Source organism: Papio anubis, chromosome 2, assembly GCF_008728515.1.
Source record: "Papio anubis isolate 15944 chromosome 2, Panubis1.0, whole genome shotgun sequence".
Lineage (NCBI taxonomy): Eukaryota > Metazoa > Chordata > Mammalia > Primates > Cercopithecidae > Papio > Papio anubis.
The window spans coordinates 29,977,574-29,993,703 of NC_044977.1; the positions used below are offsets into that span (position 1 = coordinate 29,977,574).

A 16,130-nucleotide genomic window follows, 5' to 3' on the forward strand; every position below is an offset into this window, starting at 1 on the left:
TTCCCAATAGCCAAGATATGAAAACAACTAAATAACCCACCAAAAGATGAAGGGATAAAGAACATGTAGTTTATAAATGCAACAGAATGTTACGTAGCCTTAAAAAAAAGAGGAAATCTTGCCATCTGCAACAACATAGATAAACCTGGAGGGCATTACGCTTAATGAAATAAGCCAGTTACAGAAGGTCAGTACTGCATGATTCCACTTAAATTAGATATCTAAAATAGTCAAAGTCATTACAACAGAAAGCAGAATGGTGGGTGCCAGGGTTGGAGGTCGGGGAAAATAGGGATTTGTTGTTCAACGGATAACAAACTTTTAGTTATGCAAGACAAAAAAGTTCCAGAGATCTGCTGTGCAATGTTGTGCCTGTAGTTAACAGTATTGTATAGTGCACATAAAGATTTAAGAGGTAGGTCGCATGTTAAGTGTTCATACCACAATACAAAAAATAACCTATCTTCATTTGTAATTTTTTCTTATGGACAATTAAGATAACTTGCTGCTGCTTTCCAGAGTCAGTCTTCTACTGGGGCATTATTGTTGGATTATCTTCTTTTTTTCATACCCCTCTTCGCTCACTCTCCAAAGTTTACTGTGCCTCTGTGTATATGTGGAGGGGATACTCTTCCATGTTAAAAACTGTCAGTCACGTTTTTCTGGTATTGCTCTTATTGTTATTATACGTAATCAAAGAGTTATCTATACTCATGACTTGTCTTTCCTTCCAGGCAACCAATTTCTTAATATCTTGCAACTCATTTTCCCTCATGTTTATTCACTGAAATTCTTTTCTCATGTCATCAGTAACCTCCAAACTACTCAATCCAATCACCTTTTTGTGGTTCTTAGCTTTTGTATTGACTTATTAACTTACTATTTCTAAACATTTTATTGTAATATGCCAAGTGCTTCTCTACATTGTTTGTCTGTGTTGAATATCCATTCATTCTTGAAACTTTTCCTTTCTTCCTGAAGCCTTGTTAAATCTTAATATTTTTACCTAAAAAAATCTTATTATCTATCAAATCTTGCCACTATCTTCTAAATACATACATTTTTCAAGATTCTTTTCTAATCTTTTTTTTTTGTGCACCATAATCTCTTTCTTATAATACTATCTTATATTTCCAATCCTTAATAATTATCTTTTTGTGTGTAACACCTAGACATAAATCTGATAGCCCCAATCTTGCTTCCCCCACCCTCCCGCCCCGAGATGGAATCTTGCTCTGTCGCCCAGGCTGGAGTACGGTAGTGCGATCTCCTCTCACTGCAACCTCCGCCTCCCGGGTTCAAGCGATTCTCCCACCTCAGCCTCCCAAGTAGCTGGGATTACAGGCACACACCACCAGGCCTGGCTAATTATTGTATTCTTAGTAGAGGCAGGGTTTCACCATATTGGCCAGGCTTGTCTCGAACTCTGGACCTCGTGATTCACCCGTCTCAGCCTCAGAAAATGCTGGGATTACAGGCGTGAGCCACTGCGCCCGGCCTCAGTCTTGCTTTTTCATTAGGCTCCACATGCTTATTTTTACCTGATAGACATTTTAAACTTCTTTTCTGCTAAAGCCTCAAACCTAAAATGTCTAAAATCAAATGTAATGGCTCTCCTACCTTTTAGGAGGAGAATTTTTCTGCAAGCATGGTTTTCCATTACACAAACATCCCTTTGCTTTCCTCTACCTGTTGAGACATGGGTTTTTTTTCCTCAAAGGTATAATCTTCTTCCAGGTATCTAAGTATCAACAAGTTCCTGCTTTATGCTCTGAATATTGTGCCCTCCCTCAACTTTTTTTTCTACATATCTTTTAATTATCAAATAAAATTTATATCATTCGTTACCTCCTCTGGGAAACTTTCACAGATATCTGGTCTTAATTAAATGTTCCCCCTCTGTGTTTCCATTGCATGCTACACAACTCTCTATTCCAGCACTTATAAACCAACACTATGTGAAATTTATTTGTTGGTCTCCCTGAATAGATTATTAAAACTTGTGAGTAAGATTTATGTCTTCTTTATTCTTATATCACCATTTTACTAGGTAGATGTGTACCACAGATTGATTTTTTTAAAAAAGAGAGAAAAAAGGAAAATAAAAGAGAAAAAAAGTTTCCTTTTTTCTCCAAATCAGGAATTGATGAATTCTATTCTTTTCTAATCATTAACAGTCTAAATTGTGACTTCTTTCCAACTCTTGTTGATACGATAATTATTTTCTGTTTTTTTTTTTTGTTTTTCTATTACTTGCTTTCAATTTTAAATGCTGCTGTTGTAGTTCTTGATCTTAAAGTCCAATTGGTTCTGAATAATTTCAATGGTATCCTAATGGTTTTCTTTGTTTCTTTTCCCTCTCGATTACATTGTCTTCTTCACACTGCCACTAAATCAATTTTTCTAAAGTATTCCTTTAAGAAAATTATTCTTCCAAATCTTTCAGTGGCTTATAATCATCTAGCGATTAAAGGCCTAGCATCTACCATCACTCTAATTTCTTTGTGACCAATCTGTCTGTCTAAGCTCTCATCAAATACTCTTATATATCATCCCCATGTTTCAGTTCAGTGGGCGTCCCTCTTATTTTGAGCCCATATTTTGCACCTTCGCCCACTTCCTATGCTGTTGCCTCTCACTCTGTTATACTCAGATCCTTTTTCCTCATTATTTTTTTTCCATTTCCCCTATTTCAAAACGTTTTTCAACCCTGAGGCATGCAAGAAGGATCTTGTGATTGATATTTTACTGTCTGCTTCTCTTGGAACTCATCTCTCTCACCTCAAACAGCTATAGAATTTTACTTTGTGATACTACTCAGGTGGCCCTAGTCTGTCCTTTCTTCTTATCTTTCATAAGTGTTGTAGTGACTACTCTACTTGCAAGATCTTTTCTACTGTATATTATAGCCTTTGAGATCAGAGGTTTACGTTTCTGTCTTGAACCTATGAGTGTTCAATTCATCTTTGCTTAACATCAGAATACCGGACAGGTGAAAGGCATCAGCAAGTGAATAAAGAATCCATTCTTCTGAAATGACCAGCAGTTCTATACTCACTTTCTAAAATAATAGCCAGTAGGTGTTCTAAAGAGAAAAAATTGAATCTGTCACCCTTTTCTTTTTTCTTTTTGAAACGGAGTCTTTCTCTGTCGCTCAGGCTGGAGTGCAGTGGTGCCATCTCGGCTCACTGCAAGCTCTGCCTTCCAGGTTCACACCATTCTCCTGCCTCAGCCTCCCAAGTAGCTGGGACTACAGATGCCCACCACCACGCCTGGCTAATTTTTTTTTGTATTTTTAGTAGAGACGGAGTTTCACCATGTTAGCCAGGATGGTCTCGATCTCCTGACCTCATGATCCCCCCGCCTCAGCCTCCCAAAGTGCTGGGATTACTGGCTTGAGCCACTGCATCCGGCCTCTGTCACCCTATTCAATGATGTTCTAGACTATGTGGGCAGCCAAATTTACATCACCTACTACTCTGTGAGTACTCATTATGATATGTATTTAACTTTTATTTGCAGAAACTTGTTGCCCTCCTTATTACAAACAATATTTATTTTTACATCCTATTCTCAATCTACGTCCTTTATAATCACTTAAAGAGAGTGAGAGGAACTTCACATACTAAAAGCCTCAGGTCTTACAAAATACATCTAGTGGCATATGGGTCTGCCACTTGAAATATGGAGGAAGCCTTTGGGTACCTTTGAACTTTCAGAGTCAGGCAGTTGCAAGGAATGCCTCGTTTGTTGAGGGTAGTAGCACTGCCTTCCACGTCCAGCTGTAGTGGTGCCATATGTGAGGCTGAAGGCCCAGATAGTCAGCCTTTTAAGCTTTTGTGAAAAATGAATTTACAGGTCACCTTCATAATTGCATGGTTAAGAGAATCTCCACCCTAATCACCATCATAAGTCTCAGCTGATGAATTTATTATACACCACCTCAGGTGATAAAACAAAGCCAGAGTTTGTTCACAGTGCAGCACCCATGTAACCTGCTTTCAAACACAATTTCTTGAATTAATGCAGAAGAGCTTTCTTTTAATAAGACAAAAAGATAAGAGCTCTCTCCTTAGCTTAAGAATAAAGCCATAATACATTTTTATAATGTTTAAGAGAAATCTGTTTATTCATTTCAATAACCATTAACTAAAGCCCAACATAAGTGACATTCTGTGCTAGGGTCTAAAGTCATCAAGATAAATGAGATTCAGTCCCCTACCCTTAAGAAATTCAGTGTATGAATGAGAAAACAATAGCTTCAATATCAAGGCTCTGGAAACTGTCCACTAAGATATCCTAACTCCTTTTTCTTTTTTTTTTTTTCACATGCCACACTCTTTCCACTCTCTGGTGTATTGTACTCTTCCCCAGAAGGGTTTTTTTTTTCCTTTTCTTTTAGACGGAATTTTGCTCTTATTGCCCAGAATGGAGTGCAATGGTGCGATCTCTGCTCACTGCAACCCCTGCTTCCCGAGTTCAAGTGATTCTCCTGCCTCAGCCCCTCGAGTAGTTAGGATTACAGGCACCCGCCACCACACCTGGCTAATTTTTTTGTATTTTTAGTAGAGACGGGGTTTCGCCATGTTGGCCAGGCTGGTCTCGAACTCCTGACCTCAGGTGATCCACCTGCCTTGGCCTCCCAAAGTGCTGGGGTTACAGGTGTAAACCACCGAACCCAACCCCCGAAGGTTCTTGATCATCCCCTCCATCTGCTAAAACTCTAGGATTTATTAATCCACTTAACAAATATTTATTATATTTAGTAACTAAACGGGATATAGAGCTGAACAAAACAAGTATGGCTTCCCTCTATGACAAATTTCATTCTAGCAGGAAGAGACATGTAATGACTTGGCAAGTAAATAAATTATATAATTTTAGAAAGTGCTGTTGACCAAGGAAACTTCTGAGGAGGGTGACATTGGGTCAAAACCTAGATGCTAAAAAGAAGCTGGCCATACGCAGATCTGCTTAAGAACCTTCTAGGCAGAAAGAACTAAAAATACAAAGGTATTGAGTGAGAAAGCATGTTGAGTTCTCTGAGGGACAGAAAGAAAGCCAATGGAATGTAAAAGTTGTAAAGACATTACACAAAATGCAAAGGTGTAGGAAATAAATCCTGAGAGTTAAGCAGTAGTATGTGTATTGACTATGCCAACATTGCTACTGACAAGATATGTGTACCTGGCAGATAGAACAACTGTGCCAATAGGGCACTGCGAAGCTCTGGTTATTAACCCTGAGGACACAACATGTGAAATTCAGAAAGTATAGGGCAATAAAGACAAATAATAAGAACAGGCAATGGCTGTAGCGTTGCATGGAAGCTCCAGAAAAGGAGGACAGACTGACTGAAGGGAAAACAGTGAGAAATGACTCTAAAGCACATAGCAATTACCGCAGAGATGTGGCTGGACAGGAGGACTGGCTCCAAGGAAATGACAGCTGTGCATTTAGAAGAGCTAGGAAATGCTTGGTTTAATGTTTTGCTCTTGTCGTCTTGACATTCTTAATACTTTTTGATCAAGGAGCCCAAGAATTTCAATTTATGTTGGATCCCACAAATCATGTTACCTGTCCTGCTAGTCAGAGCAAAGTGATCTAAGAAAAATGCAATAAAGATGCATTAGAAACATTTTAATACAAATGTCTAGAAATTATTGAATAAAAAATTAAGTAAAACTATAAATATACTTTAATATATGGTTGAATTTTCAAAAATTAGTAGGTACCATACACTGAGAAGAGGCAATACAAACCAGAACAGTCATGAGGAGGTCATCTTACCACATGCCAGATGTCAGTATTTAAAGCCAGTCTGCAGTAACTAAGTAAATGGAATTATCACAGAAATAGGCACAAATGCACAGAAGTACACACCTAAACATACATACACACCAGAATAGGGCTATGTACATAGATAGATATTTCATATATCTCAGAATTGGCTATGTAAATCCATGGGGAAAAGGTAGACTGCTCAAAAACTGGAAAGTTAGTTACCTAACAGGCATTGGCAAACCTATTTCGATTTCACACTACACCAGAAAAAAAAAAAAAAAAAAAAAAAAAGTCTATCTGGGTGGAATAAAGTTCAAATGTAAAAGTACAGCTCTTACATGTTAAGGAAAATATAGGTGACTGTTTTTAAGCTCTTTGGTCAAGTTTGGATGTATGTGTTAAAAGATAAATGTGAATTAAAAATTGTCAAATTTGGCAGCACTAAAATTAAAAAACCTCTTTAAAATCACTTTAAAATGAGATGATGAGCTACTGAGTTTTCAGTATGTATAATAAGATAAAATCGTTGTTTCCAGAATATATACAGATTTCCTTTAAATAAACATTTCAACAAACAAAAAGCTTAAGATTATAAATTCTCATTCATAGAATAGGAAACAAAAATATTCAATAACTCTAAGATGTTAGTAACCTCATTAGCAATAAGCCACCAATATAGATAACCAAAACTTGTATTTGCACTCAAAATTGATTTACAGAATGATGTACAGTGTTATACTCATGAAGTTTTTAAAAAGCTTAAAAATTTTTAACATTAAAATTGTGCTTCTGTGTATCAATTAAACGTACACATTATATGTGGCAAACATGTGAAATATGCCTGTGAGATTCTCATCAAATTCATTTTTAGTCATTAAACAAACCTTTCAAGTACTAACAATGTGAAGGGCACTGAGATTCTTCAGGGCATACAATGATGAAAGCACTCACATCCTGCCCTGAAGGCACGCATGATCTTGTAGGAGAAATAGAGCATGCACACAAATCACTAAAGCACACCCGAGACACTGGGAAAATCTGGAAACATAGAGATAAAATGCTGCATGATCCACAATTGATTAGTTGAGTAAGTTAATTCCTCTCTTCCACAATTCATTTTCACTAAAACTTGGGAAAAAGTCAGATTCTATCAATACTGTAAACATACCAATGCAATTAACATTTGGGCAGTGGGGTTTGAGTGCCAAAAGACTTTGAGAGAAGTAGATGGGATGTGCAGGATAGCCTGGGCAAGAATATGCATCTGTTAATGGTTTGCAATGCCTCAGACTTTACATTATTTATGAAAATAATTCTTTTGATACATTAATATATAAATAATATTTAAATATAATACTGATAAAATGTATAATATTCACAACATTACTACAAGGTGGATATTATTTTATCCAGTTTACTGAGAGAGAAATGTAATCTTTGCATGGATAAGTTAGCCAAGGTCATGGGCTCAATGAGCAGCAGATCTAAGATCCAAATCCCAAGACTAGCCGGCTCTAAGGTCTATGGCCATTCTTGGAATAACGTCTTCTAAGGAATTATATTATTTCGCATCTGGATATTTTTATGTATATTTTTAAAACTGAACATTTTTAAAAAGTGAAATGTTTTAAGTGACTTCCATCAGCAATTCTTAAAAGAGTGAAATTATCTAGACACTGTGAAACAGAATTTACTTATGTGGAATCTAAGTTGAACTTATAGAAGCAGAACAGAATAGTGGTTGCCAGGAGCTGGGGGTGGGTGAGTGAGGAGAGGTTAATCAAAGGGTATGAACTTTCAACTGTAAGATAATTAAGTTCTGTGGATCTAATGTATAGTGTAGTGAAATACTATACTATAGGTAATGATATTCCATTATTTCCTTTAAATTTATAAGAGAGATACTGTGTCCTCACCCCACGCCCCCGACACACACACTCAAGGGGTAACTATGGGTAGTGATTGATGTGTTGATTAATTTGACTGCAGTAATCAGTATATAATGTAGACAAATATAAAATCACCTTATGTACCTTAAATATACACAATTTTTATTTTTCAATTAAATATCTTAACATTTTAAAAACTAGAAACTAAAAATAAATAAAAAATGGATTGTTTTAAGTAACTTCTATCAGTGAGTCTCAATACATGTTTTCTGAATCTTTGGTGTCTCAAGCGAAGTGTCCATGTATGTCATGTATATTCTTCAGGTTGAATTCTACGATTCACACTTATCAGAAGATAGTATTTACAATATGTAGCATGTAATATTTAGTAACTCTCACCCACACTAATGGTAAAGCATAGTGTCATGGAAAATATTTGTTTACTCTCAATTTTGATTCAGTAATTGTGTGCTTTTAGAAATTTTCATTGCCATTTAAAAAATGAAAAAAATTAGAAGATTTTATTGTTTGTTAGATATGTATTTGTTTAATAAATATTTATTAGATGTTATCATTGTGCTATATCCAATTCTAGGTACTATGGTTACAGCAAAAACTTAGGCCTTCACAGAGCTTTCACTCCAGTGGGGGAAGAGAGTGGGAAAAAATATAAAAATTCTGATAGGGATATTTGCTATGAAGAAAAACAAGCAAATAAGAGAATGGCCAGGGACTGGGAGAGAGGGTGTTCAGGAAATAGATGGAATTTGATCCTAAGGCAAGTAAAATTGCAGGTTCGGATGATATGACTAATTGAAAGACATTTCTCTCTGACTTGGCATTTCTGTGATCAGCTAAGCTGCTTGCTTTGCTCCATTCGTACTCAGGTTAATTAGTTGGGAGAGATTCTTGACAGAAATCGGCTGTGAATGTTTGCATTCATTTATTACTCTTATTTTCAAGAGGAAAATGAGGATTATACTCCTTAGATAAAAGGTTGAACAAAGCAAGTTTTTATCTTCTGCAGAGGGGTAGTTAGTCTTACTCTAGGTTTGACAGAGATTTGGAGAGCATTTTGTGGATAATGTGGAAAGTGGGTTCAGATCTGCCCTCAGAACCCAGGTTTCTCAGCTGAAAAACTCAGAGTCTCTTTTCTCTGAGACACGCTGTATTATTTCATGAAGGTCACTGTAATTCTTTTCTACCTCCTGGAGAAAATTCTTGACATCAACTTGACGGTGCTCTTATAAAGAGACTCGATACAGAAACATTCATTTCTTTTCAACATGTTTAATTCCTTACTCTGACACTGGCTAGTTACATGACCTTGGGCAAATTGCTTTCTCTCACAAAACTTCTGATTCTCCCAGACAAGTTCCCTTTTCTTCATCACTCAAACAAGTCTTGAAATCTCATCTCCCGTAGGAAGCAATTCCAATAAATTAGAGAAAAAATGATTAATTCCAATATGCCACTTCCATTGTGCTTTTCTTCTATTCCTACATATCTACTAAACGCACTTATTTCCACTGTTTACAGCTAGTAAAAAGATACTCTATTTTCATTTTATTGTTTATTTAAAACTATTTATTTATGTTGTCATCCCATGTACATACTACAGGGGGAAAAAGTAGTATCTTTTCCTCACCCATCTCAAGGTTCATGCTTCTACCCTACGGCGATGGCAGATTAAAAAAAGAAAAGCATGGCAAATTTATTTCATGGAAATTATACATGACCCGAGTCTTCAGAAATAAAAATGCAAAGACCCAGGGAAAGCTGTGTATTTTTTATGGACAGTCCTGAAGAAGTATGATTGGAGGACAAAAGGCTATGTGTGATCTTATGGTAATAAACTGGGGGAACTCATCCAGACTCTTTTTTTCAGATTCTTCTTGGCCTCTGGGTATACACGGGATCCTTTTGGAATGAGGGTTGTATAACCTACTTTCAAAGGAGATAGGTCAGAGAATTTTTTTACAACCTTGTTTCAGGGAAGAAAGGCAGGAAAAATTCAGAGAGTAACTGAGGTTACTCCAAGGTGCCATAATCGGGGTAGCATGTTCTGAGCCCTGACAATACTTACATATTTTGTAGATAATATTCCAAATTAATTGAGTTATGTGTTCATGTTTCAGACTCACTGAAAACTGTTTTTACCCTGTACCATCTAATTCTGCTCAACAACAGAGATTTGTTCAGGAGTAACACTTCAGATGGCCCCTTGGTTGCCAGAGAAATGCCCTAACATAGGGATATGTCTGAACAGAGGGGCTCAATATGGCTTTTATATCTAGTTTCCTGTGTCTTAAGCTCAGTGTCTGACACTTTAAAAGTGCTCAGTATTTACTGGTCAGATGATTTGTGGCAGAATGAATCGCAGCATTGCCTAAGAGTATCAGGACATTGGTCCTGGAATCTAAAGTTTCTGCAAAGCTCAGTCACGGCTTCATCAAACTGTCTCGGGAAGGAATGGGGGATGATGAGACAAGAAATTGTGGGAATCTGGTTTACTTTCATTTCTGAAACTATTGAGTTGGATGATTTTGGCAAAAGACTTACCCTCCTTGACCCTTAGGTATCTATTCTGTCTCTCTCTCTCTCTCTTCTCCCTCCCTCTCTTTCTCTCTTTCTCTTCCTCCCTCCCTCTCTCCATTTAATATATATGAACTGAATGAGCCATTTCTAGAGTGACTTCTAGGTATAATATAGTAGAGTCCATGATTGTATCGACAATCCAGCTAACCCCCGGCTTGTAACCCCACTCACCACTTCAGATAAACCACACTTTTCCTAGGGACTGTATTTAAAGTAGGCAATGCTGTGGTCAGAGTTCATGTCTGGGTGACTATAATCATTTTCAATAGCAAGATGGGATAACGGTTGTGCTTCCAACTGTACCAAGGAAAGAGTTGTTTTCTGAGCACTGGAATCCCCAGTGCAGCAGGGAAGTAACATAAGAACTTAAACCAATGTAGGCTTGAGACAACATGAGCTTGATGCCCAGCAGGTAACTGTATCCTTTATTTGTCAAATAATGTTAAAAAGAGCTACATACATAGAAATGTACTAGAAAATACTAATACGTATAGTGCTGCTATTGCAGCTGAATATAATCTGCCTCATACTCAAAACATTGCAAAAATTAATGAGTGCAAAATGCTTTTGGGAAGAGAATGAACCTTCCTGAGCTCTGTCTAGGCCAGTGAAATGGGCTGACACTAAATAACCCAAAGGCTCCCTAAGCAGGGTGCCATGAGTATTACCATATGTATTACATTGCATTAACATCATGAGTGATTAAATTAGCTATCACCTAAACAGGACAATGGCTAAATCATCCTTACCAGGCAGAGCAGAAAATTGCACACAGCTTTTGGGTATGGGGCAGTGAATAAGATCATAGCACTTCAGTGTCAACTAGGCAGAGTCAGCACTAAACGAAAATTATTCAGTTCACAAGATACCCTGGCTCTTTTCCAGGGAATGCTTCCCCTGCAATTAAACATTAAGAGGGCATCAGTACACCCCACACTAACTCAGGGCTGTGGCGTTTACTTATCCATTTTGAGAACACATATAGAAAGAGAGAACACTATTACCACACGTGGACATACGGGCGACATCCCAGCTGAATAATAAACTCCAGTCTATTTTTTTCTTTACATTGCAAATCTCCATATTTGAGGGTCTTCCTGCAGCTAACAAAAGAGAGTACAGAGAGAGGTGACAACAAGCTAGTGCTGTCTTGAGCATCATTTATGGGGATTATGGTATGACTTTTTAGGCTAGCACCACAAATCATTATACTGGCTATTCGTTAGAGGAAAGAAAACTTCTGTGAGAACCAAGACATAGCACATTAAAATCTCAAGAGCTCCTTCTTGGTCAATGGCGTGTACTAATCATTGCCAGGGGAAAATCATCTTTTCATTTTTTGCTCGAATAATAAAGAACTCCTGAGCCACTCTTAAGGGTGTCAAAAGCTCACTCTGTGGTCTCTTGTCCTCTTTGGCCACTGTGTTGCTCCCATGTACTTCTGTGATTTTGAAGTTACCCTTACCTTCTCGTACTTGAACTCTTTCCTCTGTCTCTCTTCTGTTAACCAGAAGCTTTGTGCGAGCCATTGCTGCAACTTCAGTGAAAAGTGTTCCTATGAATAACACTGCATTTTTCTGAAGGCCTCCGAAACAAAACAACTGGTTGGTTTAACAACCGCCCTTTCCAAGATTTTTCTGCATGATTAGAAATATAAGCATATTGCTTAGAATCTGGGAACTCTCTCCCTTCCTTTAGAAAACAGAACAACAACAACAAAAAGCTGTTATTTTGCTGCTTGCAGGAAAGAAATAGCTGCTTGATAAGAAATAAGTACAAATTGTGAAACTACTTCTCCAAGTCTGTCCATGTTTCAGATTCAAGGCCCACAGTCCCAAGCTACATCTCCATTGACAGGTTTCTCCTTTTAATACATTCTAGTGGGAATTTGGCCAATAGGACGTGGTTACAACAGCTTGGAAATCACAGTTTTTTATCTTGTACGGGTGAAGAACAAATTCTTAAAGATGGAAAAGTTAAACACCGAGTCACTAATAGAGATGGCGAATTCTCAGAATGACTTTCTATATTATGAGAATTTCTAAATACTGTTTTACCATGTGACTTTTATGAAACTTTTGTTACTGTACCTGCTCTGTTTTTGTTTTTTAGCAAGAGCGATAATTTCCTGGGAACTCCATCTAGCAAATAAATAGTCTTTTTGGGAAAAATAATATATCAAATTGTTCTGTTTCATCAATAAGTTATAAATAAGATTCCCTTGGATGGAAAATAAATTGGAATTTGTTTATTTTATAAAATACTTATTTTAATCACAAATTTTCTCCCTCCCCCCATGGAGATTTCATCAACTGAAGTCTGGTTTCATGGGCGTGCTACCGATACAGTCAAATAGGACTCCAAACTAAATATGGCTCATATTTGGGGTTTAATGCTCTGAAGTTTCCATTTTGAAATTCTTCATAAGGTTACCTTTACATTTATGCTTTATAAGTAGAGTCCAGTGGAGGAAAGAAACATGTGCTGGGGTCTTGGAATCTCAGCAAATAGGTAGTCCAACTCACACCATGTATGTTTTTCTGGAACAGGTTCTCTAAGGCCCATCCTTGCTCTCTGGTGCCCCAGTCTGGCCTTGCCTCCCCCTTCTCATTGCCACCTACTGACTAAGGCTGCCAAATGCCTCTGTGGGGATCTGAGAGTGGGCACAAGGAACACTGAGGTTACACACTCTCCTGGAGTCACCAGGCAGGGCAAGGCAACAGCCATTTCTCCCCTGCAGTGGTAGCACCTGGACATATTTTTCCAGCCACTTGCCCAGGAGAGGAGAGAGCAGAAGAGTGTGGAAAGGGGAGATTAACTTTATTACCTCCTGCAAGGTCTGTGCATTTTCTTTTTATACTGAGTGGGGCAGTAGACAACCCTGTCTCAACTCCTGTACTTCTAAAAACTGTCACTCATGACTTTCTTAATAGTAAATCTAAAGGTTTTATTGATCGGTTATATAAAAATTTGCTGAAACGAAAAAAATTGCTTCTAAAATAATTTCAACTATGATCTTCACTTTTAAAGCCCCCTGCAGAGGTTGAGGGAGAAAAGGCACAGAGCTGGTTGGTGACTCTTTTAGTCAGATTCTTTGGGTTGCAAGCAAGAGAAAAATCACGAACACTCCCTCGAGGAAAAGTGAGTCTGTTATAAGGCGTGAACAGTGAATGCCATGAGCAGCAAGCACCTCAGGTGACTGCTTCTCACTCCATTTCTGTCAAGAGCTTACAGTCTCTCCAGGACGTCTCTGCGTCTTTCTACGTATCACCTTCCTCATCGCTTTGATTTGTATGTGGCTCACCATGGTCTGTCATAGGTTTCAGCTTCTGCATTGCAAATTTATAAAGTCAGTTCCCGCTGCTAACTACCTCATTACTTGGATATTTCTCACTGGCTCTTCTTTCATGCTGGGACACATCATTACTGTCAGGCCCCGACTACAAATTGTCTATTCCTTGGTCAGAGCCTTAACTCAGTTACCTCAGCTATGGACAGGGTGTTGTGTAGGAAAATGGGTCGCCTTCTTCATGGAGGGTTGTGGACAGGGCAGGCCCTTTAATGGACACCTACTGCAACGGCACATTCTTTCTCTGCTCCTGAATTGATCCCGTCACTTTTATTCCCGATTTCAAGGCCCCATCATGCCAGTGGTTCAATGAGGCACAAAATTATGTTCATACTCTTTCCTTTCCCTCATGCATCACTTCTATTGGCCGTACCTCCTCAATTTTTCTTTTCGTATTCTGTGATTGGCTTCAGAATAAAATCCAGTGTCTTTAGTATGGCATGAAGACCTTCCTGGCATGGTTCCTGACTAGTCTCCAGTCTCGTTCTCTGTCACTCTTGCTGTTTCCTACCCGCCAGCATTGCTATTAAACTACTTGCAGTTCTGTAGAAGAGCCGCCTTCTTTCTCATCTTTATGACTTCCCACATCCTGCTGTTCTTCCATAACACAAGCACAAGGCATTTGCCTTCCTCAGAGCACCGATCACGCACTTATCACAAGGCATTGCTGCTGTTTCTTTAAGTGGTTTCCCAGTAAGTTGTGAGCTTATTGAGGACACACACCATGTTTCAGTTTTCTGTATCTCTTACATCAAGCAGAGAGCATAATATATGGTATATGTTAATTAAATACATATTACCATATGTCCCATATCTTAAAAATTTCAGTGACCCTCACATTGCTCTCAGTATAAAGCACACACTCTTAAGCAACTCTCCCATATCATCTTTTCATAACTCTTCCATTTTATATTCCAACAATACGGAAACACTTTTGCTTAGTCATTTTCTCACGCTAATTTGTGTCTCTTTGCTTTTATAACTGATGTTCCTTATGTCCAGAATACCTTTCCCCAAAGTTTCTGCACAAGAAATTCCTACTTATTCCTAAGTGTTTACCTCAAGCATTGGCTATCTTGGGAAATCACCGTGCTCTCTTTTATTTCCCTCTCTTCTCATAATTTTAGACTCATTCCTCTTTAGCATCTTGTAAAATTTCTTCTCTTTGGTATTGTACTTTTATAAAAGTATACCTGTTGCTTTTATTGTCTTTCTCTTTAGAGAAAGGAGACAGGGAAAAAAAAAAAAAAAAAAAAGCTGGGCGCGGTGACTCACACCTGTAGTCCCAACACTTTGGGAGGCTGAGGCGGGCGGATCACGAGGTCAGGAGTTCGAGACCATCCTGGATTACACGGTGAAACCCGTCTCTACTAAAAATACAAAAAACTAGCCAAGCGTGGTGGCGGGTGCCTGTAGTCCCAGCTACTTGGGAGGCTGAGGCAGGAGAATGGCCTGAACCCAGGAGGCAGAGGTTGCAGTGAGCCGAGATCGCGCCACTGCATTCCAGCCTGGGTGACAGAGCGAGACTCGGTTTCAAAAAAAAAAAAAAAAAAGGAGACAGGTCCTTCTTTCATCATCAATATATAATGAGACACATTTAGAGATAGAACATAATCAACATAGACCTAAGGACTAGGTCTCTTCTGGCTTATCGAAATGATTTTCCCTTTCATAATGCCACTGTCTGTGAAAATAGTTGCCTTCAAGATAAATGATATAGTTATTCCAATAATGCAATGTTATTATTGCACAATGCATTATTAGTTCTGTATGAGATAAGAAACACATTAAGATGCCTTAAGAAAGACAGCAACCATATAGCTTAAGTAAAATTAAAATGTATTGCTGTCCAACATAACATCCTAGAAATGACTGGTCTAGGTTGTAAAATGGTTCTGCTCCATGAAGTAATTCAGATACAACATAAAAATCAACTTACTTCTTTTTTTCTTTTTTTTTTTTTTTTTTGAGACGGAGTCTCGCGCTGTCGCCCAGGCTGGAGTGCAGTGGCGCGATCTCGGCTCACTGCAAGCTCCGCCTCCCCGGGTTCACGCCATTCTCCTGCCTCAGCCTCCTGAGTAGCTGGGACTACAGGCGCCCACCACCGCGCCCAGCTAATTTTTCGTATTTTTAGTAGAGACGGGGTTTCACTGTGGTCTCGATCTCCTGACCTTGTGATCCGCCCGCCTCGGCCTCCCAAAGTGCTGGGATTACAGGCGTGAGCCACCGCGCCCGGCATCTTACTTCTGTCTTGATTCTTATGTTGCTATTGGCTACATCGTTGCAGCTGGGTTGCCACTACCAACACTTGAAAACCTGTAGGAAAGGGCAAGAGGGATGTAGAAAAAAATATTTCCTTTAATCTTGTGAAGTAGGAATGTTATGCCTGCTCACATTCCATTAGAAAGACATCTAGCTACAAAGAAGACTAGAAAATACAGAAAATGCAGTCTCAAGCTGAGTGGCCATGTACTCAGCTAATAATGTATTATTATGGAAACAGTAGGAAA

The 16,130-nt window shown here is 38.4% G+C and overlaps 1 long non-coding RNA gene across 1 annotated transcript in view; it reads right to left on the reverse strand.

Annotated features, from left to right (window-relative positions):
• The window catches only part of LOC116273718, a 585,230-nt gene that overhangs the window by 198,240 nt on the left and 370,860 nt on the right, over positions 1-16,130 (reverse strand). Inside the window, exon 3 of the long non-coding RNA XR_004182043.1 lies at positions 15,865-15,936. This is a non-coding gene — a long non-coding RNA (uncharacterized LOC116273718). The remainder of the gene's footprint in view (positions 1-15,864; positions 15,937-16,130) is intronic.